The sequence below is a fragment of the Bombina bombina genome, chromosome 8 (assembly GCF_027579735.1).
Source record: "Bombina bombina isolate aBomBom1 chromosome 8, aBomBom1.pri, whole genome shotgun sequence".
NCBI lineage: Eukaryota > Metazoa > Chordata > Amphibia > Anura > Bombinatoridae > Bombina > Bombina bombina.
In genome coordinates, this window is record NC_069506.1 from 326,472,892 (window position 1) to 326,492,822 (window position 19,931).

Genomic DNA, 19,931 nt, shown 5'->3' on the forward strand with positions numbered 1-19,931 from the left:
CTGCAATCAAAATAGAATTGCTTTCTGTATGGTTCATTTGAACGTTATCCCTCACCGATTCAGGATCATCTGCAAAATATAAGAAAACTCTCTGTTTTAACACTCAAGGTACCGTCCCAATCCTAATAGAATTCTAAAAACTGTTTACTCTAAGTCTAAATGTGACCGGGGACTAAAATTACAAAATCCCATTTTATGACTGTTATTACATCTATGGACTTTTGATAAACACAAATTTCCAGTTTTGTCTATTAGGGTATAATCTAATCATTTATTTACAACATCTTGTTTTTTATTTATAGTATTATTGTTATTATTATGTTTCTTATTTTTTGTTTTCTTTTTTAATATATTTTTTCAACTTCAGAAGTTTTTTTAAAATCCTCAGTTTTAAATTGTTTACTTAGCTTTTTATTATATTTAAAGGTATATTTAAAGGTGTTTTTATTGCTAGACAAATTTCCATTATACCGTCATAGTGGTATCAATAGATAATAATCAATAAGAAAATTGGGTTCAGAACATAAGCGCATAAAATCACAAACAGTGTTTTGTTCTCTCCCCATTGATGTCTATGGGGAAATCGTGCACTTAAGTAGCGCTGGTATTGAAGTGCGGTATGGAGCTCAATTGTGCTCCACGCTCACTTCTTGTCTTTTAACGCCTGGTTTATAAAAACCTGTAATACCAGCGCTGCAGGTAAGTGAGCGTGAGAAAAAACTGCATGGTAGCACCGCATAGCTCATAACGCAAAACTCGTAATCTGGCCGAAAGAGTCTACAGATACATTAACACTGTACACTCAGCACAATACACTCACAGCAGCATTAACTGAGCACAACCATTCCTTACCTACAGTATTCTGCACTACAGGTAGTGATTATTGAATGTAGTGGTTTATAATTTGGACAAGTAATTTATCATTTTACTACGGTACACAATAATAGCCAATAGGTACAAGCAGGGCACAAGGAGCAGAGCAAAATATTTGCCACCCCTAACTCCAAGCTCTCCCTGACACCCAGCTCCTAACTTAAAGGGACAGTCTACTCCAGAATTTGTATTGTTTAAAAAGATAGATAATCCCTTTATTACCCATTCCTCATGGTTTTCCATAACCAACACTGTTATATTAATATACTTTTTACCTCTCTGATTACCTTGTATCTAAGCCTCTGCAGACTGCCACCTTATCTCAGTTCTTTTGACAGATTAGCATTTTAGCCAATCAGTGCAGACTTAGAAATAACTCCACTGGAGTGAGCACAGTGTTATCTATATGGCACACATGAACTAGCAGTGTCTGTAAAAAAAAACCCTGTCAAAATGCATTGAGATAAGAGGCAGCCCTCAAGGACTTAGAAATTAGCATATGAGCCTATCTAGGTTTAGCTTTCAACAAAGAATACCAAAAGAACAAAGCACATCTGATTATAAAAGTAAATTGGAAAGATGTTTTAAATTACATGCCCTATCTGAATCATGAAAGTTGAATTTTGACTAGACTTTCCCTTTAAACCCTCGGTTATCAATACATTGTTTTATGTCAATATTGCAGAGAAATGTATCTGCTGATAATTAATAATAAGGCTTCCTCTGCTCACAACATTATCATAGTAAATCCCACTAGAACAGGGATGTCAAATCCAGTCCCAGGAGACTGCCAACATTAAAGAATTCCACTGAAATACACTATTCAGACCTTGTCAATCTGATTATTCACCGGTTTGCACACATGTTCATTATAAAATCATGGGGGATTTTCAGTGGAAATATTGTTCTCATGTTGAGCACAAGACATACTGCAAACTGGTTTGGTAGTAAAAGGATTAAAGGATTAAGGAGATTCAATTTATCATTTAAACACCACTATACAATTATTTACTTAAAGGGACATTATACACTTGTTTTTTTCTTTGCATAAATGTTTTGTAGATAATTATTTATATAGCCCTTAAAGTTTTTTGTTTTTTTAAAATGAATAGTTTTGATTATTTTTAAATAACATTGCTCTGATTTTCAGACTCCTAACCAAGCCCCAAAGTTTTAGGAGAATACCGACGTATACCTACTCCAGCTTGCTTCTGTTTGTGTAAAGGGACTTTTCGCATGCAAAGGAAGGGGGAGGGGGGAGTGTCTCCTATTTCCCACTTGCAGTGGGTGTTCCAGTAACCTTTTAAACAGAGCTAAACTGGAAGCTTCTAAGTAAGTTTTTAAATCAGTTTTATACTGGATTTGTATATCAGTATCTGTGCATCTTATTCTTTATAGAAGTGTCTATTGCATGCAGTTAAATGAAAATTAGTGTATACTGTCCCTTTAAGGAAATTTAAATAATCATGTAATGTACATTTATAATATTTTTGGCATGTTTTTCCTGTAGAATACTTAAAGGGACATAAAACTTATTTATTTCATGATTCAGACAGAACATACAATTTAAACAACTTTCCAATTTACTTTTATTATCAAATTTCTTTCTTGTCTTGTTATCCTTTGTTTAACAGCAGGGATGTAAACTCAAGGGTATGCATTTGTCTGAAGCACTATATGTCAGCAGTTTTGCAACAATGTTATACATAAACCAGAGCGCTAGATAGCAGTACTATTTCTTATCATGTAGTGCTCAGGCATGTGCACGCTATCTACCTACCTAGGACTCTGTTCAAGAATAACATGAGAAAAAAGCAAATTTGATAACAGAAGTAAATTGGAAACTTATTTAAATTGTCTGCTCTATCTGAATAATGAAAACATAATTTATGCTTACCTGATAAATTTATTTATTTCCGGATATAGTGAGTCCACGGAATCATCAATTACTAGTGGGAATATAACTCCTGGCCATCAGGAGGCGGCAAAGAGCACCACAGCAAAGTTGTTAAATATTACTCCATTACCCATAACTTCAAGTCATTTGACCAGAAGCAAAGGAGAAAGGAAGTAACAATGGTGCAGAGGTGCCTGAGGTTTATATAAAAATAAACTGTCTGAAAATAAAGAGCGGGCCGTGGACTCACTATATCCGGAAATAAATTTATCAGGTAAGCATAAATTATATTTTCTTTCCTAAGATATATTGAGCCCACGGAATCATCAATTACTAGTGGGAATCAATACCCAAGCTAGAGGACACAGATGATTAGGGAGGGACAAGACCGTTAACCTAAACAGAAGGCACCACTGCTTGAAGAACCTTTCTCCCAAAAGAAGCCTCAGCTGAAGCAAAAGTATCAAACGTATTAAATTTAGAAAAAGCATGTAAAGATGACCAAGTGGCAGCTTTGCAAATCTGTTCCACAGAAACTCCATTTTTGAAGGCCCACAAAGAAGAAACAGCCCTTGTGGAATAAGCTGTGATTCTCTTAGGAGGCTGCTGTCCAGCAATCTCGTAAGCCAAACAAATAATAATACTCAGCCAAAAAGAAAGAGAAGTAGCCATAGATTTCATACCCTTGTGTTTCCTAGAAAACACAAGAAACAAAGAAGAAGACTGGCGAAATTCCTTAGTCGCCTGGAAAAAATATTTCAACGCACTAACCACATCCAGGTTGTGCAACAAACGCTCCGTATGAGAAGGAGGCTTAGGACACAAAGAAGAAACAACAATCTCTTGATTAATATTCCTATCCGAAACCACTTTGGAAGGCACCCTAAGGCAGTACGCAGAACTACCTTATCAGAATGAAAAATAAGGTAAAGAGAGATTCACACTGTTGGGCTGAAAACTCCGAAACTCTTCAAACCAAAGAGATAGCAACCAAAAACAAAAACTTCCAGGATAATATCTTAATATCCAAAAAGTGCATAGGCTCAAACGGAGCCTGTTGAAAAACTCTAAGAACCAAATTAATATTCCAAGAAGGAGTAGCAAACTTAAACGTAGGTCAGTACCTAACAAAAAGACTGCACATCTGGCACTTCCGCCAGACGCTTGTGCAACAAAATAAACAGAAATTTGACCATTCAGGGTACTTACAGCTAAACCCTTCTCCAGACCAAAACCTAGGAATCCTAACTCTACTCCAAGAGTAGCCTTTAGATTCACACCAAAAACATATAAACGCCATATCTTATAGAAAATTTTACCAGTAACAGGCTTGCAAACCTGAATCACAGTCTCAATGACCAACTCTGAAAACCCACGCTTAGATAAAATTAAGTGTTCAAACTCCAAGCAGTCAGCTTCAGAGAAACAAAATATGTATGAAGGAAGAGACCCTGAAGTAGAAGGTTCTTCCTTAACGGAAGACTCCAAGGTGGAAGAGATGACATCACCTCCGGATCCGCATACCAAATTCTGCGAGGCCATGCCAGAGCAATAAGAATCACTGACGCCCTCTCCTGACTGAATCGAGCAATGACTCATGGAAGGAGAGCTAACGGAGGAAACACATATTCTAAACTGAAGTTCCAAGGAACTGCCAGAGCATCTATTAACAGAGCCCAAGGATCTCTTGATCTCGACCCTTACCTCAGGAGCTTGGCATTCTGACGAGAAGCCATAACCACCAGATCCAGCTGCCCTCATCTTGAGAACCAAGATGGCAAACACCTCCGAGTGAAGATCCCACTCCCCCAGATGAAAACGTCTATCTGCTCAGAAAATCTGATTCCCAATTGTCCACCCCTGGAATGTGGATCGCAGACAGACAGCAATTGTGTGTCTCTGCCCACTGAACAATCCTGACTACCTCTGTCATGGCTAAGGAACTCCAAGTTCCTCCCTGATGATTGATGTAAACCACTAACGTTATATTGTACTGAAAGCTGATAAACTGGGATGAAGCCAACAGAGGCCAAGCTACAAGAGCATAACAAATTGCCCTCAGCTCTAAATGCTTATGGAAAGAACCTAAAAACATTACCACCTCATTGCTGAAGGCAAAGAGAATGACTGGAGGTTATGGGTAAGGGGGTGATATTTAACAGCTTTGCCGCCTCCTGCTGGCCAGGAGTGATATTCCCTCTAGTAATTGATGATTCCGTGGACTCACTATATCTTAGGAAAGAAAGAACATTTTGGGTTTCAGGTCCCTTTAAAAAAACTGTGCTTGTTGTATACTGTAGTTTGCTTGACCCATAGAGGTTTTTAGCACAGAAGCTTATTTACACGATCTGTCCTGGCAACATCAGATAAGATAATCATACTCAACAGGGCATTCGCTGTATCTTGTAAAGGCAGCCATGCAATAAACAAACATATTGGGTGAGAGTGAACTATTTTTGACTGAATTAATATCTTGTTTGCTGCAACAGTTTTTCTAGTGTCTCCACCCACAGCTTAAATTATTTGGAGGAGTTCGTGCAGATTTTTTTCTGGAGTTGAAATGGCTTTACACTGTCATTGTATTAGTAAAACTATTATTCTTTTGTAGATTTGAATCTGATCTCTCCTGCTGGGGTCAATAAGGTACAAATATGCGTCAAGGATAAACTTATGAAGTCTGCCTTGTGCCCTTCTGGTTCTCAGAGTTATAAATCTTAATTTTCAGTGCTAAATTACAGATAAAGGGGCAAAATAAATAATGAAAGCACATTGCAAAGTTGTTTTACTACATAACAAGCATTATAATCTCAACGTTTTTACTGCTCCTTTAATTGCTGATACTGTATAAACTATGTTATATAAAAATTTGGGACACAAGTCAAAATTAAAAACGTTCATGATTCACATAAAGGATGCGATTTTAAACAATTTTCCAGTTTACTTCCATTTCAACAAAATGTGCACAGTCTTTTTATATTTATACTTTTTGAGTCACCAGCTCCTACTGAGCATGTGCAAAACTTCACAGAATATAGGTATATGCATTTGTGATTGGCTGATGGCTGTCACATGATACAGGAGGAGTGGAAATAAACATAATTTTGAAATTTGTCAGAAATAAATCTATTACTCATGGGAAGTTTAGACTAAGTGCTATTGCATTATCTTGTTATCTTGCATTTGTTATACAAATCTACTGTATTTACTGGTCTTTTAATGTCCCTTTAACCTCATTGCTATTCCTCCAGTGCCAAATTCACGGCAACCTGGTGTCAAACAAGAGATTAGGGCACATTGCTGACAGCTCATGTGGCTTCATTTGAATGCAAGTAGATAAGGTCTTAGCCAAAATCACAAGAACATTAGGAAGAGCAGAACACTTGTCCTTTCTCAGAGTTGTTAGTACCACTGATTACTACATTAGCAAAGGTCACACAAGGGATGCTGGGAACCAGTCCTTGCAATGAGGGACAATAGTACATTAGCTGATGTGACAGTCGATTGGTGTATGAACTGCTTATTAGTAGATTTGTTTTGTTATCTTTAATTACTCTGAATAATAAAAAAATCAACTAATTAACATTTCATACACCACTTATATGAAAATAGATAATAAACATACCTACATTACGCATTTATCAGCAGAAAATTGATAAAATGTAAATAAAGAAATTAGTTGTGAGAGTGCTGCTCAGGACATGAGATTGTGTACCCAATTTATTTAGAAAGCGCTGCCCACAACATGGAATATGTACCCAGTTTATTGTGAAAGCGCTGCCCACGACATGGAATATGTACCCAGTTTATTGTGAAAGCGCTGCCCACGACATGGAATATGTACCCAGTTTATTGTGAAAGCGCTGCCCACGACATGGAATATGTACCCAGTTTATTGTGAAAGCGCTGCCCACAACATGGAATAGGCACCCAGTTTATTGTGAAAGCGCTGCCCACGACATGGAATATGTACCCAGTTTATTGTGAAAGCGCTGCCCACGACATGGAATATGTACCCAGTTTATTGTGAAAGCACTGCCCACGACATGGAATATGCACCCAGTTTATTGTAAAAGCACTGCCCACGACATGGAATATGCACCCAGTTTATTGTGAAAGCGCTGCCCATGACATGGAATAAGCACCAGTTTATTGTGAAAGCGCTGCCCACGACATGGAATATGCACCCAGTTTATTGTAAAAGCACTGCCCACGACATGGAATATGCACCCAGTTTATTGTGAAAGCGCTGCCCATGACATGGAATAAGCACCAGTTTATTGTGAAAGCGCTGCCCACGACATGGAATATGCACCCAGTTTATTGTGAAAGCGCTGCCCATGACATGGAATAAGCACCAGTTTATTGTGAAAGCGCTGCCCACGACATGGAATATGCACCCAGTTTATTGCGAAAGCACTGCCTATGACATGGAATATGCACCAGTTTATTGCAAAAGCACTGCCCACAACATGGAATATGCACCCAGTTTATTGTGAAAGCGCTGCCCATGACAGGGAATATGCACCAGTTTATTGTGAAAGCGCTGCCCACGACATGGAATATGCACCCAGTTTATTGCAAAAGCGCTGCCCATGACATGGAATATGCACCAGTTTATTGTGAAAGCGATGCCCATGACATGGAATATGCACCCAGTTTATTGTGAAAGTGCTGCCCATGACATGGAATATGCACCAGTTTATTGCAAAAGCACTGCCCACAACATGGAATATGCACCAGTTTAATGTAAAAGAGCTGCCCATGACATGGAATATGCACCAGTTTATTGTGAAAGCGCTGCCCACAATATGAAATATGCACCAGTTTATTGTGAAAGCGCTGCCCACGATATGAAATATGCACCTAGTGTATTGGAAAAGCGCTGCCCACGACATGGAATATGCACCAGTTTATTGTGAAAGCGCTGCCCATGACATGAAATATGCACCTAGTTTATTGTGAAAGCGCTGCCCACAACATGGAATAGGCACCCAGTTTATTGTGAAAGCGCTGCCCACAATATGGAATATGCACCAGTTTATTGTGAAAGTGCTGCCCAGGAAATGGGGTGTGCACCGTTCATTAGGATAGTGTTGCCCATGACATCAAATGTATACAGTTTATTTTGAGAATTCTGCCCAGGATATGGGATTTACAGCTAGTTTATATAGAAACTACTGCCCACCAAATGGGGTGAGCACCCAGTTCATTTAGGAAGTGCTGTCTGGGACATGCAAGGAGTTAATTACTGTATACTGCATATGTGTATATCATACTGCTTTACACGTTTACAATTCTTCTATTTATATTCTTTATTACACCAGAGAGAAATCTGAACTCAGCTCCTTTGCAGTATCAATTGTAGTCACTATACTACTCCATAACGTTTAAACCATAAACATTCTCAACGTTTCGATCTCGGAATCAGACCTTCGTCAAGGGTACAACACAAACCTCTAATAGCCAATAAATAATACATTGTTCCATAGTGCCCCAGTCTTGGCAAGCATGCCAAACATACCGTGTAAAGATGTCACATTTCCGGATGGGCTCCCAATATTATTATTATCCTCCATTATTTGTAAAGCGCCAACAGATTCTGCAGCACTAAAAACATGGGTCTAATATGCAAGGTAACAATAATGGGAGACAAAGGGATAGAGGGCCCTGCCAAGAGTTTCACTGTTGTAAATCAGGTCTCATGAAGTTGATCTACAAAGCAGCTGGGCTTGTAGTCTTACATGGTAAGGGGGTTGAAGGGGATAATTAAAGGAGGAGAGGAACTAAAATAGGAAAAATGTAATGTATTTTATATGCATCCCTGAACAGTAGAGTCTTTAAGGAGTGTTTGAAAGTTTAAAAACTAGGGCAGAGTCTTGTGGAGCGAGTTCCACAAAATAGGGGCCAGTCCGTAAAAATATCTTGTAGACAGGAATGTGAAGAGGTAACAAGAAAGGAGGAGGGAAGGAGGTCATGAGCAGAGAGAAGGGGACAGGAGGGAGAGTATCCGGAGACTTGTTTGGAGTTATATGGTCAAGCAGTGTTATTAAAGTTAGAGTCAGAATTTTCTGTTTTATACTGGAGGAGGCCAGTGAAGGGATTGGCAAAGAGGTGCAGCAGATGAGGAGAGACGTGTAAGGAAAATTAGACTGGCAGAGGCATTTATTATGGATTGCAAGGGAGATAGATGCCAGCTAGGGAGGCCAGAGAGAATGAGTTGCAATAGACAAGGCATGAAAAATGATGAAAATGTATTAAAGTCTTAGTTGTGTCTTGTGTAAGGAAGTGGCAGATTTTGGAGATGTTTTTAATGTGGAGGTGGCAAAAATTGGCCAAGTGAAAGTGAAAGAGATCTCAGCCAAGTGTGACCCCAAGACATTAGGCATGCAGGGTTGGGGTAATGATGTTTTCAACAGTTAGAGAAAGGGGAGGGGTAGGGAATTTGGAAGAAGAGGGGGGAATTAGGAACTCAGTTTTTTGAGAGATTTAGCTTAAGGTAGTGAGAGGACATCCAGGATGAAATATTAGAAAGACAGTTCGTGACAATGTTCTTCCTTACTGCACTGGCGGGAAACATTGTTCCCACCACAAACATTACACAATTACTATGGTAACAGACAAAAACAGATTCATCAGCAATAATGGAACCAATCTAATAATTAATTAAATGTGATCCGCTTATATAACTACAAAAAGAAAAAAAAAAGATCTACCACAAAAATAATGGTCAATCCAGGAATGTGTGCAACTCACCTCCGGCACAACTGCATAAGTTAAATTTAAACCCACAAATTAAATCTCACTGAGGTAACATTGATTTTATTCCTGTTCTTCCTAAATAAACAACACAATTGTCAAGCTAAATTTTAATTGCTAACTACTCTAAGTCTTATCCTAACTAACCGATGGGACTAAGTTATACATCATAGAGAAAAAACAAAAAATGTATAGTAAACAATGTCAATAGTACCAATATATTGGTATTACATTAACATAGACCTAAATTGGTGGCAGTATATAAATCAAATCAGCTCATCTTTCCAATTTAAAACAAGACAGGGTAACTTGACTATTCAAGCCCCATGGGGTCAATGTCTGAAGTCAATAAATACATTCAGTTTCCTGGCAGAGAAGTTGTCTTTCAAAACCAACTCCTCTTGGATCTCTCTTGACCTGGACAGGTTTGCAATACCATGTCTGGCATCTAGAACATTGTCACGGATACCAGACCGCTATGGCTACCCCCCAACCCCCTACAACCTCACTCCTGTTATTTCTCAGTGGTTTTGTGCTCCTCAGAGCAACCACAATCTCTGGAAGCTTTTGGTTGCATGGTTTTGTGTTCCAAACTTGTTTAGAAAAGAGCTGGTCTATGACCTGGAAAACCCTCCTAGGCTGGCTGGGCTCCTGGTCGGCCGCCTCACAACGGACACCCGCCTAACCCCTCTCAGGCTGTCCGGGCTCCTGGAACTCCCGGTCGGCCATAGGACAGCAGAACACCCACTAGGAAAGCAGAACACCCGCTAACTTTATCCCTGGTTGCTCCAGCAACCATGTGCCCCAGAGCTCCGATCTTTTGGGGATTAGTAGCCCCTAGGGAGGACAAGAGGTGGGATAATTACCGGAGGGGAGCTGCTTTGGGAACCAGGGGTTTTGGACACCCCTACCCCCATAACTTCAACGGGCTGTATCTCCAGTTCCCAATAACGAATCACGCCGCTTTTTGGACTGTCGCATCTGGGGACCGAGAGCTTTCAAATGGACAGTTTGGAAGTGCCACCGCTCCCCCGGTATCACCCCAAAACCATCACCACTGTGTCCTGGGATTCTGTGAGACTATGGTTGCTATGGAGGTGCCGGTCAGTCTGGAGGGGCGGGAATGGCAGGAAAACTGTGGCATTTTCTCTCTGTTTTATCAAGATGAGCTGTGTGTATAAAAGGAGTGTATGTTGTACAATAATATCAGTTCCTGTTTCACCTGAATGCTAGTATGTCTAGTTATTTGGGTGGGCTCCTGCTAGAATCACTTTCCTGAGCTACATAGCAGCCTGTTCCAGGCAGAGGAAGGACACTCTGGAAGAGCTACCTAGTCTGGGTAGCTGGAGTCTGCCACAGGGTGGGATCCTGAGTACTGGTGCTGTCAGGCATCAGGGGTGGCTACAGGCTGTGGTCACTTGCCCGTTACATAGCTGCAGTTGGCAGGGAGGAAGCAGGACCTGTTTGGCGGAGCTACCCAGTCTGGGGTAGCAGTGGTATCCGTCACATTGGCATGCAGCGGTGGGATCTGCTTCTTTCACACAGTTTCTGCTGACAGAGGAGACGTACCACAGTAGCCGGTAAATATGAGGCAGAGTTCCTAGGGAGAGTACAAAAGATGCTGACCAGAACAAATTATCCTTGTTCGGAACAGGACGTTCTAGCATGGAGGAACCTTGCCCTCCGAGACCTCTGGTGGGAGGCTCTACAACAGGAGCAGGAAAATGGAAAGGTTCTCCCCACGAATGACACGAGATTCCGGGTTTGGTGGACCGTGAGATTGCCTTTCCTGGGAGAACAGCCAAAGAAGGAATGGCTAGCTGTTCTACATAGACTGATCCAGCAAGAGATGTTGGTGGAGGACGGCTATCGGGCCCTCCAATGGCTCGCTATGCGCAACCATGGCTGGAGGAAGGCTCCCCCACAGAGGGCTTTGGCTTCAGCGGCCCTGGATTGCTGTTTACAAAAAGGACAGAGTACCCACAGTTTGGGAGCGAGACAGACCAGGGTCTGAAGGATATCTCATTCATGGTGTTCGACCGTGGAGGAGTGGCAGCAAAGAAAAAGGGAACCAGGGCTGAGGGATCCTGATCAGCAGTCTGGCTCTGAGCTTATAGACTTGGACAAGGGAGCCACCCCAGCAGAAGCGCTGACAACAGGGCAGAGAGCAGCCAGCCTCTGCCCAGCACCTGTAACAGCTCCAGGAAACCTGAGAGCGGAGGTAGTTGTCCTCTCTCTCCTTACAGAGAACCCCTTGCAGGAAGAGATGGATGTCAATAACTCTCCCCAGCGGCAGAGCCATCCCCTGGGAATGGAGGTAGTCATCCTCCCTCCCCATAAACAGAACCCCTTCCTGGGAGAGGAGACAGTCGGTCTCTCTCCCCAGCGACAGAGCCATCCCCTGGGAGTGGAGGTAGTCGTCCTCCCTCCCCGTAAACCGAACCCCTTCCCAGGAGACGAGACAGTCGGTCTCTCTCCCTAGTGGCAGAGCCAGGAGAGGAGACAGTCGGTCTCTCTCCCCAGTGGCAGAGCCATCCCCTGGGAGTGGAGGTAGTCATCCTCCCTGCCCGTAAACAGAACCCCTTCCTGGGAGAGGAGACAGTCGGTTTCTCTCCCCAGCGGCAGAGCCAGGAGCCGGGAGACGAGACAGTCAGTCTCTCTCCCCAGCGGCAGAGCCATACCCTGGGAGCGGAGGTAGTCGTCCTCCCTCCCCTTGCAGAGAAGCCCTTGCAGGGAGAGACTGGTATTGATATCTCTCCCCAGCGGTCGAATCCCTTTCTGGGAGAGGAGACAGTTGGTCTCTCTCCACAGGGGCAGCACAGTTTCCCATGGAGTGGAGGTAGCAGACCTCCCTCCCCAGTGGTAGATCTCCTTCTTGGGAGAAGAGACAGATGGACTCTCCCCTCAGTAGCATGGCAGGGTCTCTACCCTTTTCTTGTCCTGGAGTATTTCTCACTGAGGGCAGGCGTTGCATTGGGCAAGGAGGATAAAAGTGTATACAGTTGGTGCAACAAGTTTGGGCACCCGAGCTTTACCTGCCCCACCAAGGAGCAACCTCCCCTCCGGTCTGGGGTGGGAATACAGCTGGGAAACCGGCACTAGCTTTGTTTGTGGGTGGGTCAGCCGGTACTAAACAGAGTGTCACAGAGAGAGGCAGTGTGGCCATGGAACTTAAGGACACTGAAACTTGTGGGACAGCAGTTGTTTTGGAGCCGGCCTTAGAAAACTTGTTTGAGATGTTGCCTTATGTGACTATCCCTGTGCCCAGGGTGCAGGGTATAAACATCAGCAGGGACCCCCAGGATGCCCCAAGCTCAGGAGAGATGGGATAACCTCTCCCAGCAACCGAGAAGTGGAGGGCCACCGTCTGACAGCCCCAGGCCGACCCGTTAAGGGTCTAGCCGGGTCTGCCAAACTGGAGGGGGGGAGATGTCACAGATACCAGATGGCAAAGGCTACCCCCCACCCCCCTACAACCTCACCCCTTTTGTTTCTCAGTGGTTTTGGGCTCCTCAGAGCAACCACAATCTCTGGAAACCTTTGGTTGCATTGTTTTGTGTTCAAAAATTGTTTAGAAAAGAGTTGGTCTATGACCTGGAAAACCCTCCTAGGCTGGCTGGGCTTCCAGAACTCCCGGTCGGCCGCCTCACAACGGACACCCGCCTAACCCCTCTCAGGCTGTCCGGGCTCCTGGAACTCCCGGTCGGCCACAGGACAGCAGAACACCGCTAACTTTATCCCTGTTCAGTCCAGCAACCATGTGCCCCAGAGCTCCGCTCTTTTGAGGATTAGTAGCCCCTAGGGAGGACAAGAGGTAGGAGAATTACCGGAGAACACCCCTACCCCATAACTTCAACGGGCTGTATCTCCGGTCCCCAATAACAAATCATGCTGCTTTTTGGACTGCAGCATCTGGGGACCGAGAACTTTCAGATGCCACCCTGGAAGTGCCACCAATCCCCTGGGATCACCCCAAAAACATCACCACTGTGTCCTGTAATTCTGTGAGACTATGGTTGCTATAGAGGTGCCGGTCAGTCTGGAGGGGCGGGAATGGCGGGAAAACTGTGGCATTGTCTCCCGGTTTTATCAAGATGAGCTGTCTGTATAAAAGGAGTGTATGTTGTACAATAAAATCAGTTCCTGTTTCACCTGAATGCTAGTATGTCTAGTTATTTGGGTGGGCTCCTGCAAGAATCACTTTCCTGAGCTACATAGCAACCTGTTCCAGGCAGAGGAAGGACACTCTGGAAGAGCTACCTAGTCTGGGTAGCTGGAGTCTGCCACAGGGTGGGACCCTGAGTACTGGTGCTGTCAGGCATCAGGGGTAGCTACAGGCTGTGGTCACTTGCCAGCTACATAGCTACAGTCGGCAGGGAGGAAGCAGGATCCATTTGGCGGAGCTACCCAGTCCGGGGTAGCAGTGGTATCCGTCACAAACATTTTGTGCTACTGGATGATCCATCAGATCTGTAACAGACAACAAAGAAGAGGAGGTACCTTGTGGTGCAATAACTTCAGAAAAAAGTCTGATATAATATTAGGAGATTCTAATCACTTGTGGTAAAGAACTACATTAGTGCTAGTAACATTAAGTGGAAGGTAAGCTGCTGGAACACCACCACATAAGGACACCACCATAGCAGGACATCAGCCATCTTCTAGTCCTTTTTATTTCAGCTCCTTAGCAGTGCAGTGCTGCCTGCCTGTGTCAGCTTGCTGTAAAATTGTGCAGAATCAGAGTTTTTTTTGCAGTGCAGTGTTTTTCACTCTGTGGACCAGGAAATCTATTTTTCTTATTTTTAGTGTTAAAGAGTTGTAGCTTGATAATAATATTATTAGTAAAGGCATTGCTGGAACTTATAATTATGTAGGCCTGTGCAGAAACCTTCTCTTTTCTTGCAGAGAACTGCAATTTCGTTTATTAATAATTTTATTGTTGCGGAGGCATAGCTTGGGACTAATAGACTGGCCTGTTGGCTTTTTTTTTGGGGGGGGTCAAATAATTTTTAACCCTTTGTGTGAGGAAACAATTCTATCTTATTACAGTCAATTTAAAACTGCACATTTTGATTATTAATTGCTGTGGGGTCAAAGCCTGTAACTGATAGGTAAAGTCCTGCTGAGTTTTATGCGGGATAAAATAAGTTAACATTAAAGTTTAAAAATTTGTAAATAAAAACATTTCCATCTTCTTGTAGTTAACTGCACATTTAGAATATTAATAATTATTTTGCTGTGGGGCATAGATCCACCATTGTCCTTATTCCCTCCATGTTTTATAGCAGCAGCAGGGTGGGCTTATCACAATCTGAAAGGGTGTCTCTCAACAACCACAGCATTAGCATTAGGTCAGATGCTTTAGGAAATGTAGATGATCTAATTGTGTCAAGAAGTCAGGGAGAAGAGGGAAGTATTGAATAGGTTTCTACTACAGTCTCTGATCTGGGCAATGAGGATCTTACTGCATCTTCCAGCATGTCTGCTATAGCCTTTACTCTAGACAAGGAAGAACTTGATTATGCGCCTGAGGACATGGTGCAGGAGGAAGAGATTCCACCACAGTAAGTGTGCAATGGGTAGCAGCAGCACAACGTCCTCATGGCTTTTAGACCAGCAGTTTCATCCTGTATTCTCCCCCTCTTCATTGCTACCATTATCCCCTATTGTGGAGCAGCAAGTTCCTACAACAGCCTCGTCCACTACCCATGTTGCCAGTTCCACTAGTAGTGCAACCTCTGTCAGTACTAGAATCACTGGCAGTTCAACCTTGGAGAGGAAAAAGTGTTCCAGAGAGGGCAGATAGAATAAGCGTTTCTGCATCTCAAAGTTCTGGCAAGGAGACCTCAACAGCAGTAGAAGAGCAGACAGAGGCAGCAACTTCTTTATGGGCAGGATATGCAAGCTACCCAGGGAGTAAAACGAGTGCTGAGAGAACCTCAAATATCAGGTATGAGGGTGCCTCTTCCTCACACAGCACTGAAAGAAAACATTGTTTTATGACAGGTGAAGTACTAGGTGTGCACCAGATTGCCAGATCTAAATCAGCGGGGATTAGAAACAACCACTTTCTGAATTTCTCTGGGGATTTGTACGTGAATTAAACGCTAGCAGGGGTCGTTAACCTTATTGCCCTAAGTTCTTTGCCAACTGAGTTTGTTTATTTTATCCCAGCTTGTCAGCCTCACTCAACTGGAAGTCATTAAATCTAAACATATAAATTGTATCTTACAAAATAAAAGGCCATTTGATACTAAAAATGTTATAACGGTTGTGTGCAAATATGCTCTTAGATTATGAAATAAGTTCCCAGAACTGATTTCATAAAAGACTAAAGACAATCTGGGATTAGTTCTAAATAACATAATTTTCGTAAAATGTATCTAACAAACTGAACATAATGTTTGGTCACAGTTTATTAAAAAGACATAAGTGAGTTGCTCTTTATTCTAAAGAATACAATCTGGTCACTCATGGCACAGACAGCCTGATCCCCTCTAGGGATAAAGTTACATAGAAGTGCTAAACTCAGCCCCTTTTTGAAGTGTTTTATATTTATTGGACACAGTTAGCCATATATAGGTTTGTATTTCATAGCACACAAATGATTTATAAGGTTCTCATCAGAGGTAAAAATCAAGTAAATTGCGGAGGATGGCTAGTGAGCCGACTGTAGGCCATCACAAACTATCGGCTAGATTTAGAGTTTGGCGGCCAAAGGGGTGCGTTAGCTACGCATGCTTTTTTTCTCCCGCACCTTTTAAATACCGCTGGTATTTAGAGTTCACAGAATGGCTGGGTTTTCAGTGCGTTAGGCTCCAAAAAGGGAGCATAGAGCATAATTTAACGCCACTGCAACTCTAGATACCAGCGGTGCTTACGGACGCGGCCAGCTTCAAAAACGTGCTTGTGCACGATATCCCCATAGAAAACAATGTGGCTGTTTGAGCTGAAAAAAAACCTAACACCTGCAAAAAAGCAGCGTTCAGCTCTTAACGCAGCCCCATTGTTTTCTATGGGGAAACACTTCCTAAGTCTGCACCTAACACCCTAACATGTACCCCGAGTCTAAACACCCCTAACCTTACACTTATTAACCCCTATTCTGCCGCCCCCGCTATCGCTGACACCTGCATATTTTTTTAACCCCTAATCTGCCGCTCCGTAAAACGCCGCTACTTACATTATCCCTATGTACCCCTAATCTGCTGCCCCTAACACCGCCGACCCCTATATTATATTAATTAACCCTAATCTGCCCCCCACAACGTCGCCTCCACCTGCCTACACTTATTAACCCCTAATCTGCCGACCGGACCGCGCCGCTATTATAATAAAGATATTAACCCCTAATCCGCCTCACTCCCGCCTCAATAACCCTATAATAAATAGTATTAACCCCTAATCTGCCCTCCCTAACATCGCCAACACCTAACTTCAAACATTAACCCCTAATCTGCCGTCTGGAGCTCACCGCTATTCTAATAAATGTATTAACCCCTAAAGCTAAGTCTAACCCTAACCCTAACACCCCCCTAAGTTAAATATAATTTTTATCTAACGAAATAAATTAACTCTTATTAAATAAATTATTCCTATTTAAATCTAAATACTTACCTGTAAAATAAATCCTAATATAGCTACAATATAAATTATAATTATATTGTAGCTATTTTAGGATTAATATTTATTTTACAGGCAACTTTGTAATTATTTTAACCAGGTAGAATAGCTATTAAATAGTTAATAACTATTTAATAGCTACCTAGTTAAAATAATTACAAAATTACCTGTAAAATAAATCCTAACCTAAGTTACAATTAAACCTAACACTACACTATCAATAAATAAATTAAATACAATTCCTACAAATAAATACAATTAAATAAACTAACTAAAGTACAACATTTTTTAAACTAATTACACCTACTCTAAGCCCCCTAATAAAATAACAAAGACCCCCAAAATAAAAAAATGCCCTACCCTATTCTAAATTACAAAGTTCAAAGTTCTTTTACCTTACCAGCCCTTAAAAGGGCCCTTTGCGGGGCATGCCCCAAAGAATTCAGCTCTTTTGCCTGTAAAAAAAAACATACAATACCCCCCCCCCAACATTACAACCCACCACCCACATGCCCCTAATCTAACCCAAACCCCCCTTAAATAAACCTAACACTAAGCCCCTGAAGATCTTCCTACCTTGTCTTCACCATGCCCGGTATCACCGATCGTTCCAGGCTCCGAAATCTTCATCCAAGCCCAAGCAGGGGCTAGACATCCATCATCCGGCTGAAGTCTTCTATCAAGCGACAGCTGAAGAAGAAGAAGAGGCTCCAAAGTCTTCATCCTATCCGGGAAGAAGAGTAGATCCGGACCGGCAACCATCTTCTTACAAGCGGCATCTTCTATCTTCATCGATGACGACCGGCTCCATCTTGAAGACCTCCACCGCGGACCCATCTTCTTCTCAATCAGCCAATCGGATTGAGCTCGCATTCTATTGGCTGATCGGAGCAGCCAATAGAATGCGAGCTCAATCTGATTGGCTGATTGAATCAGCCAATCGGATTGAACTTGATTCTGATTGGCTGATTCCATCAGCCAATCAGAATTTTCCTACCTTAATTCCGATTGGCTGATAGAATCCTATCAGCCAATTGGAATTCGAGGGACGCCATCTTGGATGACGTCCCTTAAAGGAACCGTCATTCGTCGGGAAGTCGTCGGAATAAGAAGATGGGTCCGTGGTGGAGGTCTTCAAGATGGAGCCGGTCGTCATAGATGAAGATAGAAGATGCCGCTTGGAAGAAGATGGTTGCCGGTCCGGATCTACTCTTCTTCCCGGATAGGATGAAGACTTTGGAGCCTCTTCTTCTTCTTCAGCCGTCGCTTGATAGAAGACTTCAGCCGGATGATGGATGTCTAGCCCCCGCTTGGGTTTGGATGAAGATTTCGGAGCCTGGAACGATTGGTGATACCTGGCATGGTGAAGACAAGGTAGGAAGATCTTCAGGGGCTTAGTGTTAGGTTTATTTAAGGGGGGTTTGGGTTAGATTAGGGGTATGTGGGTGGTGGGTTGTAATGTGGGGGGGGGGTATTGTATGTTTTTTTTACAGGCAAAAGAGCTGAATTCTTTGGGGCATGCCCCGCAAAGGGCCCTTTTAAGGGCTGGTAAGGTAAAAGAGCTTTGAACTTTTGTAATTTAGAATAGGGTAGGGCATTTTTTTATTTTGGGGGTCTTTGTTATTTTATTAGGAGGCTTAGAGTAGGTGTAATTAGTTTAAAATTGTTTTAATATTTTTCTAATGTTTGTAAATATTTTTTTATTTTTTGTAACTTAGTTCTTTTTTATTTTTTGTACTTTAATTAGCTTATTTCATTGTATTTATTTGTAGGAATTGTATTTAATTTATTTATTGATAGTGTAGTTAGGTTAGGATTTATTTTACAGGTAATTTTGTAATTATTTTAACTAGGTAGCTATTAAATAGTTATTAACTATTTAATAGCTATTGTACCTGGTTAAAATAATTACAAAGTTGCCTGTAAAATAAATATTAATCCTAAAATAGCTAAAATATAATTATAATTTATATTGTAGCTATATTTGGATTTATTTTACAGGTAAGTATTTAGATTTAAATAGGAATCATTTATTTAATAAGAGTTAATTTATTTCGTTAGATAAAAATTATATTTAACTTAAGGGGGTGTTAAGTTTAGGGTTATGTATATGTGTGTGTGAGATTGTGATTGTGTATATGTGTGTGTGAGATTGTGATTGTGTATGTGAGATTGTGATTGTGTATGTGTGTGATTGTGTATATGTGTGTGTGAGATTGTGTATATTTGTGTGTGAGATTGTGTATATGTGTGTGTGAGATTGTGTATATTTGTGTGTGAGATTATGTTTATGTGTGTGTGAGATTGTGTATATTTGTGTGTGTGAGATTGTGTATATGTGTGTGTGAGATTGTGTTTGTGTGAGATTGTGTTTATGTGTGTGTGAGATTGTGTATATGTGTGTGTGAGATTGCGTACATGTGTGTGTGAGATTGTGTACATGTGCGTGTGTGAGATTGTGTATATGTGTGTGTGTGAGAGATTGTGTGTGTGAGAGATTGTGTGTGTGAGAGATTGTGTGTGTGAGAGATTGTGTATATGTGTGTGAGATTGTGTATATATGTGTGTGTGTGTGTGTGTGTGAGATTGTGTATGTGTGTGTGTGTGTGTGTGAGAGAGTGTGTATGTGTGTGTGTGGGAGTGTGTATGTGTGTGTGTGGGAGTGTGTATATGTGTGCGTGTGTGAGATTATGTATGTGCGTGTGTGAGATTGTGTATATGTGTGTGTGAGATTGTGTATATGTGTGTGAGATTGTGTATGTGTGTGTGTGATTGCGTATGT